The sequence below is a fragment of the Eriocheir sinensis genome, unplaced genomic scaffold (genome assembly GCF_024679095.1).
Source record: "Eriocheir sinensis breed Jianghai 21 unplaced genomic scaffold, ASM2467909v1 Scaffold84, whole genome shotgun sequence".
Taxonomy (NCBI): Eukaryota; Metazoa; Arthropoda; class Malacostraca; order Decapoda; family Varunidae; genus Eriocheir; species Eriocheir sinensis.
This window is the reverse complement of record NW_026112208.1, coordinates 501297-519012: the sequence shown is the minus strand read 5'-3', so window position 1 is coordinate 519012 and position 17716 is coordinate 501297. Positions and strand designations below refer to the sequence as shown.

Below are 17716 nucleotides of genomic sequence, written 5' to 3'. Positions count from 1 at the left end.
CATGTCTTCCTCCATTTTTTTTATATATTTTCTCTCTCTTTATACATACAATGAGTTTTTTCCTTCTTCCCCTTCGCCAACATTCCCTTCCATCCAAGTTATTTCTCTCAACAAACACCTATCCTCCTCCTCCTCCTCCTCATTTTTTTTCTTCAACCTTCCTCCTCTATCCCACTTTTACTTCTTCCACTTTTTTTCTTTTTCTTTTCATTCCCTCTATTTTTAATCTCTTTCCAGTTTTCTTTTTTTCCCGTCTTTTCCAATTAATTTCCGCATCATTTTTGCACTATCCTTTCCTTACATTCTCTCTATCTCATTTATCAACTTTCCTTTTCCAATTCCCCTTGCATCCACACTTACCTTCCCTTCTTCCTTCATTTCTCTTACCATCCTCTTTCGGTTTTTTCCCCTCTTCGTAAGCCCTCCATTTTCACACGTTTCTTTACTTCTCCTTTCCATTCCCTTCTCTCTACTTTGAACCCTTCCCCACTTCTCTTTTTCCCCGTCTTTTTCACTCCGTTTCTTCATCTTCCGTTCTTTCAGTAGCCTTTTAGAACCCCTCTTTAAATCTTTACCTCCCATTTTTTCCTTCTTCTAGTCATTTCCTCCCAACAAACACTTCAATTTCCTTCTTTCACCTCACCTTCTCTCTCCTTTCCTCCTCCTCTCTCCCTCGTTCCTTGCGATACCATTCACTTCCTATGTTCTTGCCTTCTTCTCCACTTTCCCTCTTCCCTTTCTGACTCCTTTCACCACCGCCCTCTTCTTCCTCCTCCTTTCTCCCCTCTTCCTTCCTTTACCATTTAATTTCCTATCTCTTCCTTTCTTCCCTTTCAATTTTCCTTCCTTCTCAATGATTTCTCCCTTATCCTCCTTTCCTCCTCTTTTCCCCCTTCTTCCTTCTTCATTTCCCTACACTATTTTCCTTCCTATTTCCTCCTCTCTTCTTTTCACACCCTCCCTTCTTCCTTCCTCACCCCTATCTCCTCCTTACTGCCTTTCCTTCCTTTCTCCTCCTCTTCCTATTAAATTTCCCTTCTTGTTTCTTCCTCTTTTTTTCACATTTCCCTTCCTTCCTTCCTCAACCCTTTCACCTCCTTTCTCCTTCTTTCTCCTCCTTTCCTTCGCCTCTCTCCCTTCTCTCTTCTCATTTCATTTCCCTTGCTGTTTTCTCCTTTCATTTTTCCACTTCTCTCTATTCTCAACCCTTTCTCTTCCTTCCTTCTCTCTTCCTTTCTCCTCCTTTTCTCCTCCTCCATTTTCCCCTTCCAGTACCATTCATCCTCCTTCTAACTTTGTCAGGTCCTCCCTTCCCGTCCTGCCTCTCTATCTTATCTCTGTCTCCTCCACTCTCTGTTTCTGCTTCTCATTTCCTTCCTTTCGCTCCCCTCCTGCGCCATCCATTCCATTCTCTCCCTCTCTCATTTATCAACTTCCCTTTTCCAACTCTACTTGCGCACTTACCTCCTCCTTCTCTGCCCCTTCCTCCTCCTCCTTTTCTCTCGCCTTCCTCTTTTTCTCTTTCCTTGCCTCCTTCATTTTCACACGTATCTTCTTTTTTCTTACTTTCCAATCTTCCTTTTCGCCAAAATATATAATCTTTCCTTTTTCCTACCTTCCTCTTGAACATTTTATTTTTCCTTTCTATCCTCATCTCTCTTATCTCCTTCTTCCTCTTCCTCTTGCTCTCCTTCCTGTCAATCCAACCACCATTTCATTCCTCTTTCTTATTTTCTTTCTTTTCTCTTCTGTCCTTATCTTTCTCCTCTCCTTCTTCCTCTTCCTCTTGCTCTCCTTCCTGTCAATCCATCCGCCATCTCATTTCTCTTTCTTATTTTCTTTCTTTTCTGTTCTGTCCTTATCTCTCTTCTCTCCTTCTTCCTCTTCCTCTTGCTCTGCTTCGTGTCCATCAAACCACCACCTCATTCCTCTTTAAACCCTCCTCTTCCTCCTCATCCTGTCCTCCACATCCATCAAACACCCTCCTGCTCTTCCTCTTCGTTAGCCTCTTCCTCTTCTTACTCTCCTACCGTTTATTTACCAAGCCTTCCTTTACCTCCTCCTCTCCTCCTCCTCCTCTTCTTCACCATTATCTACCGTGTCTTCCTTTCCTCTCCTTCCTTTTCACTCCTTTCTTTCACCACAGCCATTTCAAGCTCTTTTTTTTTTATCCTTCTCATCGTCTTTCCTCCATTCGCCAAACACACTTCTATTTTTTTTCCTCTCCTTTTCATCCTCCCTTTCCTCGCCTCCTCCCTCGTCCATCATACCTCCCTCTACTTCCTCCGTTCTCCTCTTCATCTTCCTTTTTCTTTCCTCCCCTCATCCATCATACCTCCCTCTACCTCATCCTGACCATGCGTTTTTCTTCCTTTTTCTTCCTTGTCTCTCTGCTTTACTTCCCTCTTTTTTTTCCCTGTCCTTCTTTTTCCTCCTCTTTTTCTCCTCTCTACCCATCCCTCATACACGGCGACTTCATCTCCGTGTGCTGGTATGCTTCCTATTCTTCCTCTTTTTTTCCCCCTCTCCCCTCTAGCTCTCCCTTATCATCTTCCTCCTCTTCCTTTCCTCTCTACCCCACACATCCAACTTCATCTCCGTGTGCAGGCTACGTTTCCCCTTCTTGCTCTTCTTCCTCTTCTTCCCCCATCTCCCCTCTAATTCTCAATCTTCTTCCTCCTCTTCCTTTCCTCCTTACCCATCTCCGAAAGCTTCCAACACCATCTCCGTGCGCTGCTACTCTTCCTCTTCCTCCTCTTCTTTCACGGCTCCTTTCTAAATCTTCCTACCTTTTTTTCCTTCTCTTTTTCCTCCTGTCCCTACCATTACCTCACACTTCCCCCCACACTACTGGCTACTATCCTCCTCCTCTTCTTCCTCCTCTTGTTTCCTCTCTCCCCTCCCCTTCCATCGACAGCGCTTCCCCGCCATCCTCGTCCACTATCTCTTTCCCATCCTCTTTCCTCTCCGCCATCGCCGCCAATGCTTACAAAAAAACGCCTATGATCACAAAGCCGTCACTCTGATCGGATTCACATCGTTGCGCTGCTCTTTTGTTTATTTTTACTCACTGGTCACTCACTCGCCGTTTTCTCTTTATTCGCTCTTTTCACGGGTATTTTATTATATTTATTCGTTAGTGCCACTGGCCTCGGTAAACATTTCTCTAATTGCTATGTGTGTGTAATTCTTTTAATGGCTTTTTTACGATATTTCTTTCTCGCTTTTTACTTGGTTCTTGTTTTTCGATTTTCTCTTTTTTTGCTCCGTTTTTTTTCTTTGTTTAATCTTATATTTTTTTCAATTTCCATGAGCAGGTTCAATGTTTTTCATATAACGTTTTAGGTGAGTCAAACGTTTTCTTTTTCTCGTGTTGTTTGTCGTTTCTTCTCATGAGCAGGTTAACTTTTTTTTTTTTTATCATGTCTGAGTCAATTTAGCAAGACTTTTTTTTGTATTTTCTGCTTAATATACATTGCTTTTTATTACTATTTCTTTCAGTATTATGATGTGATCCAATTAATAGTCTGCAGTTTCATTCTTTTATCGTTTATTGTTTTCCATCGTCTGTTTTGCCTACATGCATATTTTCTTGTTATCCTGGTATTTATCTGGTTTGCATATGAACACTTTTAAATATTTATCATCCATCCAGCCTGTCTCCGCTGTTTGCTTTTTCGCTTTTTTTTGTGTGTTAATCTTTCCCTTTTTTTTCTTTCTTTGTGCTCATTTTTCCTTCTTTTCGTTTGCTTATATTTTGTTGTTCTTCCCCTTTTCCCTTTTTATTTTCGTTTTCTTTTTTTTCCTTATTTTTTATTGCGTTTCCGTTTTGTCATCATTTTTCTTTTCTGAATAGCTACATGTTATTTACCTGTCATTTTCTCATTTTCAGCTGCATCTTTCATTTCATGTCATACTTATCTGACTGTTTTCCTTGTCGTACCATACATATTGTTCCCTTTCTATTGCATCTTTCATTTCGTGGTTATATTTTGTCCTACCGTCGCTGTCTTTTTCCCTTTTAGTTCTATCTTTCAATTCGTGGTCATAATTATCTTAAAATTTACATCTTTTTTCCTCTTCGTGTTGTACCTTTCGTTTCGTGGTTATTTTCATCGTGTGAGTCATATTTTTCCCCTTTTCGAGTTGCATCTTTCAATTCGTGGCCAAAATCATCCTACCATTCATAGTTTCTTCCACCTCTCTCGCCTCACATCCGTATCCACAGGTCCATGTTATCCGCGCAACTTGTTTGGTTTATACATTCTCGATTTCCGGATTTCCTTGTCCTCAGAATGGCCGCGGAATTGACGTGCATGGAACTGATGGACGCAAGGAAAGTTCTGAATATTGCTAATGTTTGGAGAGTCAAGTTGCCGCGTTCCGCCGTATAATCCCACTCCATTGTATTGTCGGCGCGTGAATATCCATCAACAGCATTTGTTTTCGGTATTGTCTTGCGCGCTCACCCATCCACTTGCTCGCTCATTTACTTACTGATTCAAGCTTTGTCTCACTCGACCTATCTCAGTCAGTCATTCACTCATTCAACCAACCATCCACTTACTCATTTACTTACTAATTCGGGCTTTGTCTCACGCTCTCTCTCAGCCAGTCATTCACTTACTCAACCATCTATCCACTTACTCACTCTCATTTACTTACGGATTCAAGTTTTGTCTTACGCCCTATCTCAGTCAGTCATTCACTCAACCATCCATCCAATTACTCATTTACTTACTGAATCAAGCTTTGTCTTACGCCCTATCTCAGTCAGTCATTCACTCACTCAACCATCCATCCACTTACTCATTTACTTACTGAATCAAGCTTTGTCTCGCGCTCTATCTCAGTCAGTCATTCACTCACTCAACCATCTATCCACTTACTCATTTACTTACTGAATCAAGCTTTGTCTTACGCCCTATCTCAGTCAGTCATTCACTCACTCAACCATCCATCCACTTACTCATTTACTCACTGATTCAAGCTTCGTCTCGCGCTCTATCTCAGTCAGTCATTCACTTACTCAACTATCTATCCACTTACTCACTCTCATTTACTTACGGATTCAAGTTTTGTCTTACGCCCTATCTCAGTCAGTCATTCACTCAACCATCCATCCACTTACTCATTTACTTACTGAATCAAGCTTTGTCTCGCGCTCTATCTCAGTCAGTCATTCACTCACTCAACCATCCATCCACTTACTCATTTACTTACTGAATCAAGCTTTGTCTTACGCCCTATCTCAGTCAGTCATTCACTCATTCAACCATCCATCCACTTACTCATTTACTTACTGAATCAAGCTTTGTCTCGCGCTCTATCTCAGTCAGTCATTCACTCACTCAACCATCCATCCACTTACTCATTTACTTACTGAATCAAGCTTTGTCTCACGCCCTATCTCAGTCAGTCATTCACTCATTCAGCCATCCATCCACTTACTCATTTACTTACTGAATCAAGCTTTGTCTTTCGCCCTATCTCAGTCAGTCATTCACTCACTCAACCATCCATCCACTTACTCATTTATTTACTTACTGATTCAAGCTTTGTCTCACGCCCTATCTCAGTCAGTCATTCATTCACTCAACCATCCATCCACTTACTCATTTACTCACTGATTCAAGCTTCGTCCCACGCCCCATCTCAGTCAGTCCCTCACTCACTCAGTCAACTAGTCACACACCCTTTCACTTTGCTTACTCACTCTCCCATCCAATTACTCATTCATTTACTGATTCACTCTTTGTCTCACTCCCTTTCTCAGTCAGTCAGTCAGTCGCTCACTCATTCAATTTGCCACACATCCATTAGCTCACTGACTCACCCACTCACTCATTCACCCAACGACTCCCTCTCTCTCTTACTGGGTGATTGTCTGATTTATTAACTCATTTACTCATTCACTCAGCCACACACCAATTCCCTAACTCTCACAATTCGCAAATTCACTATTTTACGAACCCACTCATTAACTCACTAACTTACTAACTCAATCAGTCAGTCCGTCAGTCTGTCTGTTTTATTTTGCTGTTTTCACCCTTTTACCTTTTTTTGTATCATTTCCCCTTATTTCCACTTATCTTTAGTGTTATTTCCTTTTTTGTGTTGCCATGCTTCCTTTGTTTCTCAGTAGTTGCATTTTCTTACATTCATTCACTCACTCACTCAATCTCCCACCCCATCTCTCACTCACTCACTTCCTCATTCATTCACTGGGCTAATCAATTCCTCCTTCCTCTTCCGAATCCTGCAAACGCGAAATCCAGCCAGTTTGTTATTCTTCATTCATTGCAGGATCAAGCAAGAACTGAACGTGAGCTGCAAACTACAAAACAGGAGAGCGTGAAAGTAGTGTGTGTGTGTGTGTGTGTGTGTGTGTGTGTGTGTGTGTGTGTGTGTGGCGGTGTGCTCGGCTTGGCTTTGGGAGGAAAATAAAATGAATCTGATTGTTCGTGATTGCCGGAACCTTCTATGCCTCTCATTTGTTACCGCCATTCAGGCTAAGACGAAAGAGTTATTTAGGAGAAGCGGCGATGCGTATTTGGTCAAGTTATTATTGTTCTTAAATTCTCAGTTTCTGGTGCTTAGAAAATATGATGCAAGAATTGGTGGGAAAGGTCAATGTGTGTGTTTGTGCTTTTGTGTTTGCGGGCTTCATTCTTTTTTACGTCCGTCGCTCTCGTTTTTGTCTGTCTGGCCGCCTGTCTGCTCGCGTCTGTTTTCCTCTGTGTTGGTACATGGACGGCCGAGTTTTGTGTTTGTTTTTCTTTGAGTCTGCCTGTGCTCGTCTGTGTGTACCCCTCCCCCCCCCCCTGCCCTCTTTTTGTGAATATGTGTGTGTGTGTGTGTGTGTGTGTGTTTGTGTGTGTGTGTGTGTGTATCACAAACTCTCAGCCTCCCACAAACTCAACCACCCATACATCCACACACACACACACACACACACACACACACACACACACACACACACACACACACACAAGACATACGCCCCAAGAAGAAAAAAAAGTCTCGATATAATTCCTGTTATCTCCTTTTTTTTTTTTTTTTATTCTTTCCTCACTCCCCAGGGTGTGGAAAGGGGAGAGAGCTTTAAGAGACGGAGGAAAATGTCTCTTCTTTTTAACTTCTCCTCCTCCTCCTCCTCCTCCTCCCTTCCTAGCAATAGAGGGATTTTTGTCAGAGAGCGGCACAAAACGCCATATTTACCGTTACTAATTAATTGACGGCGACAAACACACACCCTATTTTTCGCCCTGCCATCAATAGTAAGGGGACAGGAGGAGAGAGAGAGAGAGAGAGAGAGAGAGAGTGTAACAGACATACAAGCAGACAAGCAGCACAGATAAGCGTAATTAGAGACAGACCCAGACAGATTTAGAGACAGACAGACAGAAAGGCATAAAGGCAGGTAGAAAGACACACAGCGAGACAGACAGACGGGACGTGGGGCAGTTTCAGAGAGAGAGAGAGAGAGAGAGAGAGAGAGAGAGAGAAAATCACAGACACAGGAAGCAAAAGACACATTTAAGAGAACAGCCGCGTCCCATCAGTTATCTAAAAATGAAAGAGGAAATAGCGAGCATGGACGCCATACAGACTGAAAAAAAAACAGAAAGTTAAAGAGAGATTTTTAAAGTCCGTGCCATAAAAAAAGACAAATGTATTAAAACTCTGACCTTGTGGTTGGCTGTCTGAATAAATATTTGCATGAACGGAATGGAATGCAAACAAGTATGAAAAAATGGCGATGCTTTACCAGGCGATGTGCAAAACCCATATATACATATCTATGTTTGTGTGTATGTATGTATGTATGTATGTATGTATGCATATATATATATATATATCTCTCTCTCTCTCTCTCTCTCTCTCTCTCTCTCTCTCTCTCTCTCTCTCTCTCTCTCTCACACACACACACACACACACACACACACACACATACATACATACATACATACATACATACATACATATTTACATACATATGGTACATAATACGAGAAAAGAAACCACAAGGAATTGATATAACGTCTGAGAAAACCGCGGCCAGATGAAGATTGAAAGTTTCGACAACAGATCCAGAAGGACAAGACAAGTCACAGAAAGGATTCAAGTTCGTTAAGAAGAGTCGGTCAGTTTCTCAAAAATAGACCAAGAAGTAACGAGAGAGAGAGAGAGAGAGGGAATATGAGGCATTGAGATAATCTCCTACCGTAGCTGAAGGACTCTTAGCACACTGCAGTCCTCTTGACAGCTCTCTCCTCTTTCCTCTTGACTTCCTAATAAGCAGCGGCAGCAGCAGCACTACGGGTGGTGGTGGTGGTGGTGGTGGTGGTGATGGTTTCGGGTCTTGACTAAAACTGTTTCTAAATATTCATACTTTTTCACCACAACTCGGTATCCTTGCCTTGCTGTTTATCTATTGGCCACCAAAAATCAAGCGAGAGTCAAACAGTTTGAAGCAAGAAATATTTTACCTTTTTTCATCACCCGAGCGAGTTTCCAGTTATGGTTTCGTCTCTTTAACACATTTTCCACATCACAGAACCAGAGTTGCCGGGCTCGATGTATCACGGGAAGTAGCAAAACTTTCGCATCAAACAATAAAAGCGAAACATTGGACTTGGGTTCGTTATTACTTTCCAGTGCTCGCTTCTCTGATTTCTCTTTCTTTGTTTCGTTTTGAACATCCGTCCATCCGTCAACTTAGCGCTTCCGACAAACTATCATCAACATCATCAACAACAACAGCGTAACTTAACCATCATCATCATCATCATACGCATCATCATAATCACAGTAACATCCTCATGAACAGCGCATGGCTTCGGGAAAGGCCCCTGTACCTGTGTGCGCGCCGGCCAGGTAACACGCGCTCTGAGGCCGCTCCTCTGACCACACGACGGAGCCAGCAAGTCCCGCGTTCCTTCGCCTCCCCGACGCAGGACAGGGCAGGATGGCGGGCGGCGGGCCTGCGTCTCTCACAACGTTTGGCGACACACTGAGCTCCAGATCCTCGCTTTACTCGGCCGCGGCTCGTCGCTCCGTGCCTCCATCCCCTCTACCGCCACCTTTTCCTCCTTCTCTCTCTCTCTGTCTCCCTCGGCGGCCAGGGGGTGTCTGTCACTCCTCAGAAGGAAGAAAGGGAGGAAGGGAATGAAAGAGGAGCCCCGTGCCGTGGGAGTGGGTCTGGTTGGCGAAGAAATGGTCCCTGGAAGCCCGAGTCACATGCCTGGGCGTCACGCGGCCTCGGGGGATGCCGCAGCGGCCGCCCAGACCCTTTCAAGCTCCTGACATGCCCGCGGGGGAAGAAAGAACCGAGAGAGAGAGAGAGAGAGAGAGAGAGAGAGAGAGAGAGAGAGAGAGAAAATATATGTAACCACAATGGAAGGAAGCAAAGCTGTGTTTAAAGGAGAGAGAGAGAGAGAGAGAGAGAGAGAGAGAGAGAGAGAGAGAGAGAGAGAGAGAGAGAGAGAAACCGAAAAAGAGGAAAAGTAGACTAAAAGAAAAAAATGAAATAGCAGAATCAAAGTAATAAAACGATAATGAAAATATTGATAAGGTAAAGAAGACCAAGAAAGACAAGTAAAAGAGAAAAAGACCAGGAACAGTAAAAAACAGGAACAAAAACAAGAACAAGAAAAAGGAGAACAAGTACAGTAAAAAGAGAGAGAAAAAAAGACAAGTAAAAGAAAAAAAGACCAGGAACAATAAAAACAGGAACAAGAACAAGAACAATGAGAACAAGCAGACTAAAAAGAGAGAGAAAAAACACAACACCAAAAGCAAGACCAAAAAATAGAACTTGCAAAATATATGTATAAAAAAAAGCTAACGCAAGAGAAACGGAGAAGAGAAAGCAGGCCTCACAGCGGGCGTGATGCGATGACTGTTAGAAAACGGATTGCAGCTCCGAGGCGCCTTGAAGGGGTCTCGAGGGGCGGAAAATGATGTCCTCGTACGATGCTGCAGTCATTACGATCTCTCTCTCTCTCTCTCTCTCTCTCTCTCTCTCTCTCTCCGTACCCAGTTACGTTGAAGTGCCCTCGAGAAAAATAATAATAAGTCAGAAAGGTTCGGGGAAGAATATTTTTATGCCCATCAGTGTACCAAAGAGAGAGAGAGAGAGAGAGAGAGAGAGAGAGAGAAGTCGTAATGACATAAAAAGAGACTAATTAGGTAAGAATGAAAACGAAGAAAAAGAGAGAGAGTAGATTACGGTAATTAAGGAGAGGTTAGCCAAGTTCTCCTGTCCTCTCCACACCTTGTCGCCGCGGTAAAGGAAAAGAAAAGGATAAAAAGAGAAACAAAACAGAAAAGAAGATAACGTAAATAACTGCATGAACGTGAATGACTTATCTTCACACTACACGTTCTTCCCACCCTTTACGTTTACAGGGAAAAAGGCAAAAAACAACAACAGAAGAGGAAAGGTAGAAAAAAAAATAGTACTTGGTGTAGACGAGAAAAGTTGCGTGGATAGGCGAATAAAGTTTGCAAGACGGAAAAGGTAAAGTGTGTGTCTGGTGTGTGTGTGTGTGGGGGGAGGGGTATAGGTAAGTAGGTAAGTATGGGTAGGTGGATGGGTGAGGTAGGAGGGAGTGTGAAGTTTGTGGGTAGGGATTAAAGTTTGTGTCGAGTGTGAAAACTTCTTTTTTGGTGAGCCAGGAATTGAGAGAGAGAGAGAGAGAGAGAGAGAGAGAGAGAGAGAGAGAGAGACAGAAAAAGAGAGAGAGAGAGACGCAAGTAATACAGATACAGATGGAAAAAAAAATACCGAGAGAGCCCTGGAAAAAAAAAATGAAGCAAGGAGACACCGTGAACAAAAACGAACCCCAACTGCACATTGCTCCGACGCTCATCTCCGTGTCGTTGATATCCCAGCTTGTCGTGTGTCAGGTCATCTCATCATAACCAGCAGAAAATAGAGGAAACATTTTCATCTGCTATCGAAATCGTACCCAGGAAAGAAGGAATGAAGATGAGCCGGAGAGAAAGTTTGACACATTTCTCGGAACTGTAAAGTAAATAAGCTAGTCAAATTGGGAAAAGAAAATGGGAAGAAGGAAAATGAGGCAATTTCCACATATAGTAAGAGTGGAAGAGTAAGAAAAATATGGAAAACTATGGGAAGAAAAAAATAATGGAGAAGGAAAATAGTCTTACATTGTCAAGGAAAGGGAGCAGGAAGAGCATGTTTACTGATAAGGAAAATAAAGGTAGAAAAAAAAAAACATGGAGTGGAAAAACGGAACCCGAGAATGAAAGAAAAAAATCCTTTACATTGCCAAGGAGAGAAGGGCCAGGAAGAGGATGTTTATCAGTACGGAATAAAAAGAATAAGAAAAGTAAGGCCAGGAACGACGAGAAGGAACATTTCTCTACACGTTTTATTATTCGGACAGTACAAGACTCGTTAATCCTGCATGTACTCGCTTAAAACTAAAATAGAAATCCTGATTATCCCACATGTAATAAAATCAAAATGCAAATCCTCAGCTGCTATGAAAGAAAGAAAGAACGAAAAGAAACGTTATAAAAAAACAACAACTTATAGTAGGTACCACATAATTTGCTGTCTAGAAATCAAAGTGCAAATCTTCAGCTCCTATGAAAGAAAAAAATAAAGTAAAAAAAATAAAGAAAGAACGAGGAGATGATATAAAAAAAATATAGTAGCACATAATTAGCTGTAAGAAATCAAAGAGCAAATCTTCACCTCCTATGAAAGAAAGAAAGAAAGAAAAAAAGAAAGAACGAGGAGACGATATAAAAAAAATATAGTAGCACATAATTAGCTGTAAGAAATCAAAGTGCAAATCTTCACCTCCTAAGACAGAAAGAAAGAAAGAAAAAAAAAGAGAAGGTACAATATATACAAGAAAAGGCATCTCAGCACTACAAGAAAATATATAAATACCCAACAAGACAGTTACCAAAAAAAAAAAAAAATGCAGGTACAAAAAACCCAACTTGACCAAGTCCCCTCCACTACCGATAAAAAAAATGGGGCGTCTCTCTATGCATACCCTTTGGAACGCCGTCTCCGCCCCTTTGTTGCTCTTTGCCCCTCGCCGCGTCGCCCTTCGCCTCCCTTTCTGTGCCCCGGGAAAATACTGCCTTAAGGGTGCCGGCCCGCCATATTTTCCTTCCCTGGCTGCATGTCGTCCTCGAGTTATTGAAGGTTGTTGGTGAATATTTCTTCGACAGAGAGAGAGAGAGAGAGAGAGAGAGAGAGAGAGTCTTGAGAGCCTAGAGAGAGAGAGAGAGAGAGAGAGAGAGAGACGAAAATAGCTATAGCCGGATAAGTATATAAATGGATATGTAAATAGATGGATAGATAGATAGATAGATACAAAGGAGGATAGAAAAGGAGACATAGAGATAGACAGAGAAACCTAAATACATAGAGGCATCGAATTTTATAAAGACAGATATTGTGCAAGAGAGGAAACATGTGCAGAGAGAGAGAGAAAAATGTAGAATAGAGAGAGAGAGAGAGAGAGAGAGAGAGAGAAGAATTGGAGTCGTGGAAAAATGTGAGTATATTTTGTCCTTACTCTTTCCTTCGTCCTTCGTTCGTTTTCACGGTGACCAGAAATAAAATAAAATAAAAAGAGAGAGAGAGAGAGAGAGAGAGATATGCATTTGGAGGGGACAGAAGCAAGCAGTATGTTGGGGGAAGGCAATGGTGGTGGTGGTGGTGGTGGTTGTAAGGGAGGGGCGGTGGTAATAGTCTTATGTGGGAGGCAAACTATCTTTTTCTTTTTTACTTTTATTTCGCAAACAGATCTTTATTTATTGCCGTTCTCTGAGTAAGGCACTTTTCATCGTAAGTAAGTTTTCATCTTTTTTGTCTGTTTCTCTTACCAAAATATCTATAAAAGGGATTGACATTTAGTAAGCAAATCTACGAGAACACCTGAAAATAAAAATCTGAAACTGGTTGACTCTGGGAAAACTCCGATTAAAAAAATGACGGAGTAAAAACGTGTCTTCTAAAACATGTATCAGCCGCCATAATGGTCACAATCTTATATTACAGACGACTAAAATCATCCTCTGAGTCTCCTGCAGCATGTTTCTTTCTCTCTCTCTCTCTCTCTCTCTCTTAATCAATGACTTATTTCACACTTCATTTCCTATCAGTCTTTACTCCAATGCTTGGTTTTGCTCTTCAGTAATATTAAGCTGCTTTTTTATTTCGTTTTGGCTCCTCGTTCCAACCCCAGCAAGGTCATTCCCGCAATAAGTGCAGAGAGAAATTATTATTGGTACAGATTCTCGGGTCAGTGATTCGCTTCACAGTAACTCATTTATATTTCGCTTCTTGACATCCGAAAAATAATGTTATTTAATTATTTCCTCGATTATTTTTGTGGAATGTTAATGAGGATGCGAAGCGTGGGAAGAGAGAGAGAGAGAGAGAGAGAGAGAGTTGATTATGATGATAATGAAGAAATTATTGGAAAAGATTGAGGAGGAGGAAAATGAAGAAGAGGAGGAGAAGGAGAATGAGGAGGGAAAAGATGAAGATGATGAAGAAAAAAGAAAAGAAATAAAAATAACCCGAGAAGAAAAAGAATGGAGGAAGATAATGGACGAAGGTCTTGGGCAGAGAGAGAAGGGAGGGAAGGGAGAGGAAGGGAGGGGTGGAGGAAAGGAGGAAAAGACACTCCTTTCCTCCCCTTTACCCTAATGACGGTTCTTTCCTTTACGAGAGACAGATGAAGTGTTGCTAAGTATTCTCCCTCCTTCTCTCCTTTCCTCCCTCCTTCTCTCCTTACCTTCCCTCCCTCCTTCTCTCCCCCACGTCCCCTCATACCTTCCCTTCCTCCTTCCTTCCCTTCTTATTTCCCTTCCCTTCCTTCCCTTCCTCCCTCCCTCCCTTACCCTCCCTCCCTCCACCCTCTTATCTTCCATTCCTCCTTTCTTCATTTACCTTCCCTTCCTCTCTCATTCCCGCCCTCTCTTACATTTTCTTCCCTCCTTCCCTTCTTTCTGTCTCACCCCTCCTCCTTCCCATCCCTTCCTTCCCTCTCTTCCTCCCTCCACTCGCTCCCTTTCTCTCTCCCTCCCTCTCTACCCGCCTCTCCTTCTCCTATCTCCCTAACTTTCTTTCCCTCCTTCCCTCCCTCCTCCTCCCTCTCCCTCCCTACCAACATTTCCTCCCTCCCTTGCATTTTATCTTGCTCTCTCTCCCTCTTTCTCCCTCCTGCCGTCCCTCCATCACTCCTTTGTTTCTTAATTTCCTCCATTTCTTTCCTCCCTGATTCTTTTTCCTCCTAAGTAGTGTTCGTAGTTTCCTAAAATTTGCATACTTGTTTTGGTGTTTACGTCTTTTCTGGCTCTTTCTCTGTGTGTCTGCTTGTCTTTAATTCTATGTGTGTGTTTGTTAGTCTGTTTTATTCACTGTTATTTTGTTTGCATGTCTGTTTTTGTCTCATTGTGTTTCCTACTTTTCATCATTTTTTCATACCAGCTTTCCCCTTTTCTTTTTATTTATTTCTCGCTACTTTTCTCTTTATTTATTTCTCTTTGTTTGTCTGTTTGTCTGTGTGTCTTTCTGTCTGCCTGTCTGTGTCTATCTCTGCTTGTCTGTATGTTCGTCTGTGTTTTTCTTCCAATTCACGCAAACTTACACACACACACACACACACACACACACACACACACACACACACAAAGTACACACAAAAAAAAACAAAAGAGAATACTTAATCAGGCGCCAATAAAACACGCTAAAAACTTTACGCCCACACAAAGCAGCAAACTTTTCGAGATATTTCAGCAAACTTATCGAAGCAAAAAAAAAAATATTCGAATCGGTGACCTTTGGGAAATCTATAAAAGGAGGAAGGCAACTTTTAAAAAATGACTGGGGACTTTTTTTGGGGGGGAAGTCACGGGCGAGGAAAAATAATGCGCGCAAGAAAAATTGGCCGAGATTCAAGACTCCACACGTAAAGTAGAAGATTGAGGAGCCGGCCATAAGTAAGAGGAATTGGTGTGCCGAGGAAAGGCGAAAGTTGGGTGAGGAATGGAAGACTTTATTGTAGGTGTTAAGAGAGGTTTCGATTCTTCTTCATCTGTCATCGAAGAACGCTCAGTTAAATGCACTGCTACATTATCATCACCATTAATAACACCATCATTATTATTATTATCATTATTATTATTTTCTTATCGCATTAGCCGTTCCAGAGGTTAAGTTTTGGTAATATCCGTTCATTTCCGCGTGCAAATGTCACCCGATTAACTTTTATATGATTTCAAATGCTGCTTGGCTGTTGCGTGTGTGTGTGTGTGTGTGTGTGTGTGTGTGTGTGTGTGTGTGTGTGTGTGTTCGCGCCTCTTGTAAGGATGAGAAAAAACAAAAATAGATGGGGAATAAAAAAAGAAAAGGGAGGCAATAAGGAAGAGTGGGAGAAAGACGACAGAACGCAAGGAAAAGAATATGTGGAAGGGAAAGGAAAAGGGAAAAAGGAGGGAATAGGAGGAAAGCAAACTAATGGAAGCAATAAAGAGAGGTAGGGCCAACAAAAGGTAAAGAAGGGGAAGAGGAGGGTGAAAGGAATGAATACAAGGGTAAATAATAAGAATCGTATACATGGATCGTCCGTTAGGTAGAGAGATGATGGGGGAAACATTATTTGGAAGATAAAGGTTGAATATAAAAAAAATGAAAGGAAGTTGAAGATAATGATGACAGATTAGATTGATGAGAGAATAAAAAATAGGTGAACAGGTAAAGATAGAAATAATGGAACGAAGAAGGATGAGCAGGAGATGAAATAACAAGAAATAAAAGAAGAGAGACAATGATCGACTGGATAATGAGATGAAAGTAAGAAGAAAAGAAGGGAACTAATAGAATGTGGTGTAAAAGGAAAGTTATAACAGAAAAGGATGATGGGGAAAAAAAGAGGGAAATGAAAGAAAACAGGAAGACGAAGCAAGAAATATGAAACGAACAAAAATCGAAGCGTCAAAAATGGAATACAATGAAGAAAGAAGACAAAAAACAACGGAATGAAGAATGAACTAAAGAAACAAAGCATATAAGTAAAAGGAGAATGTAACGAGGACAAAACCAGAAGATAGCAATACAAGAAGGCAAATATGAGGAGAGAAAAGAAATAAAGCTGAATAGATTGAAAGGCATAATGGAAATAAAAGCCCTTAATTCACGGGAAGAAATTAAGTAAAGAGAGAGAGAGAGAGAGAGAGAGAGAGAGAGAGATGCAGAGATTTTGGAAGTCTTGAGAGAGAGAGGAGAGAGAGAGAGAGAGAGAGAGGAGAGAGAGGGAGAGAGAGAGGGAGAGAAGGGAGGGAGGAGGGAGGAGGAAGGAAAGGGTGAGAGAGGAGTGGTGTAGAGAAGTGGGAAGGTAGGAGGAAACGAGAAAGGAGGAAGAAAGATAAGGAAAGGGAATGGAAAGACGGAAATAAAGAAGGAAAGAAAAAAGGAAAGAAAGGAGAGAAAGAAACGAATGAAAAAATAAAGATGTAAATAAGCAAAAAAAACAGGAATGAAAGAAATAGAGAAAAAGAAAGAAAAAATAAGAAAATAAGGAGTGAAAGTATAAATGGAAGAAGAAAAGAAAGAAATTATGAAAAGTAAAAACTAGAGACAGGAAGGAAAGACGAAAATAGGGAAGAAAGAACAGAAGGAACGAAGGAAATAAGTGAATAAGAGAGAGAGAGAGAGAGAGAGAGAGAGAGAGCAAGTCATTCCCATCAGAGTTTGGACAGATATTCCTTATTCTGATTCTCTCGTCTCAGTCTGCCATCCAACTTGCTCTCTATATTTCCTCCCTAAAGTCATGATGTCTGCCCTGGGGGGGCGGATGAGCTTACCCTCCTCCCCATCACCCCCTCCTCCCTGCCCCCCCTTACCCTAATTAGCGATCGGTAGGAAGAGGTTTGCTGCTAATTGTTGATTCATTAAGAGCGGGGCTTCATCAGCATACTTTTGGAACATTTTTTTTTAATTGTTGTTGTTTTTGTCTAGCTTCGTCGTTCTTTGTCTTTTTGTTTTGTATTGAGCATCGAGTTGTGGAAGGTTTTATGTGTAGGCGTCATTTTAAGTATTATTTCTCCATTAGCATTGTTTTTAGTCTTTTTTTTTTTTAGCATCGTCCTTTGTCTTTTTTTTTTTTTTTTGAGCCTCGTGTTGCTGTTTTCTTACACTCGACTCTTCGCTGTTTTGTTACACTCGACTCTTTACTGAAACTTGAAGAGACTGGCTTTATGGTAATGACTAATTTTATATGGACTAGAATTGCACGTTTCGCGTTTGTTACTAGATTTTTTTTTATAAAGTTACTTGACCAAGAGATATGCATTGATTTAGGTTATTATTATCATCAGTAGGTTTAAAAAGTGCCGTTGAAACTCATCAGAAAATCACTCTCCTAAAATTTCGCAGGTGTTCGCCCTTAACTTATTATTATTCATGTATTGTTGTATTGTATGAGTGTATCAGGAACACACAATATAAGGAAGAGAAGAAGAGAGAGAAGAGAGATAAGGAGAAGGAAAATATGAAAGAATGAAAGGAAAAATTAGAGAAAAGAGGATATGAGGAAATAAACAAAGGAAAATAAAAAGAAAGAAAACAATAAGTAAATCCGATTGCTGTCCAAATGGTAAGCATCACTGACTCCCTTAAAATCTCTTCCGCTCTCGTAAGGGTCTTGCT

At 41.4% G+C, this 17716-nt stretch overlaps 1 protein-coding gene across 2 annotated transcripts in view; it reads right to left on the bottom strand.

Annotated features, from left to right (window-relative positions):
* Nucleotides 1-9365, bottom strand: part of LOC126994640 (uncharacterized) — a 166889-nt gene extending 157524 nt beyond the window's left edge. For both annotated transcript variants that reach the window (XM_050853944.1, XM_050853945.1), the window contains exon 1: nucleotides 8228-9365. The gene's annotated coding sequence lies outside the window, so the exon portion shown is untranslated. The remainder of the gene's footprint in view (nucleotides 1-8227) is intronic.
* Nucleotides 9366-17716: the final 8351 nt, after the last annotated feature.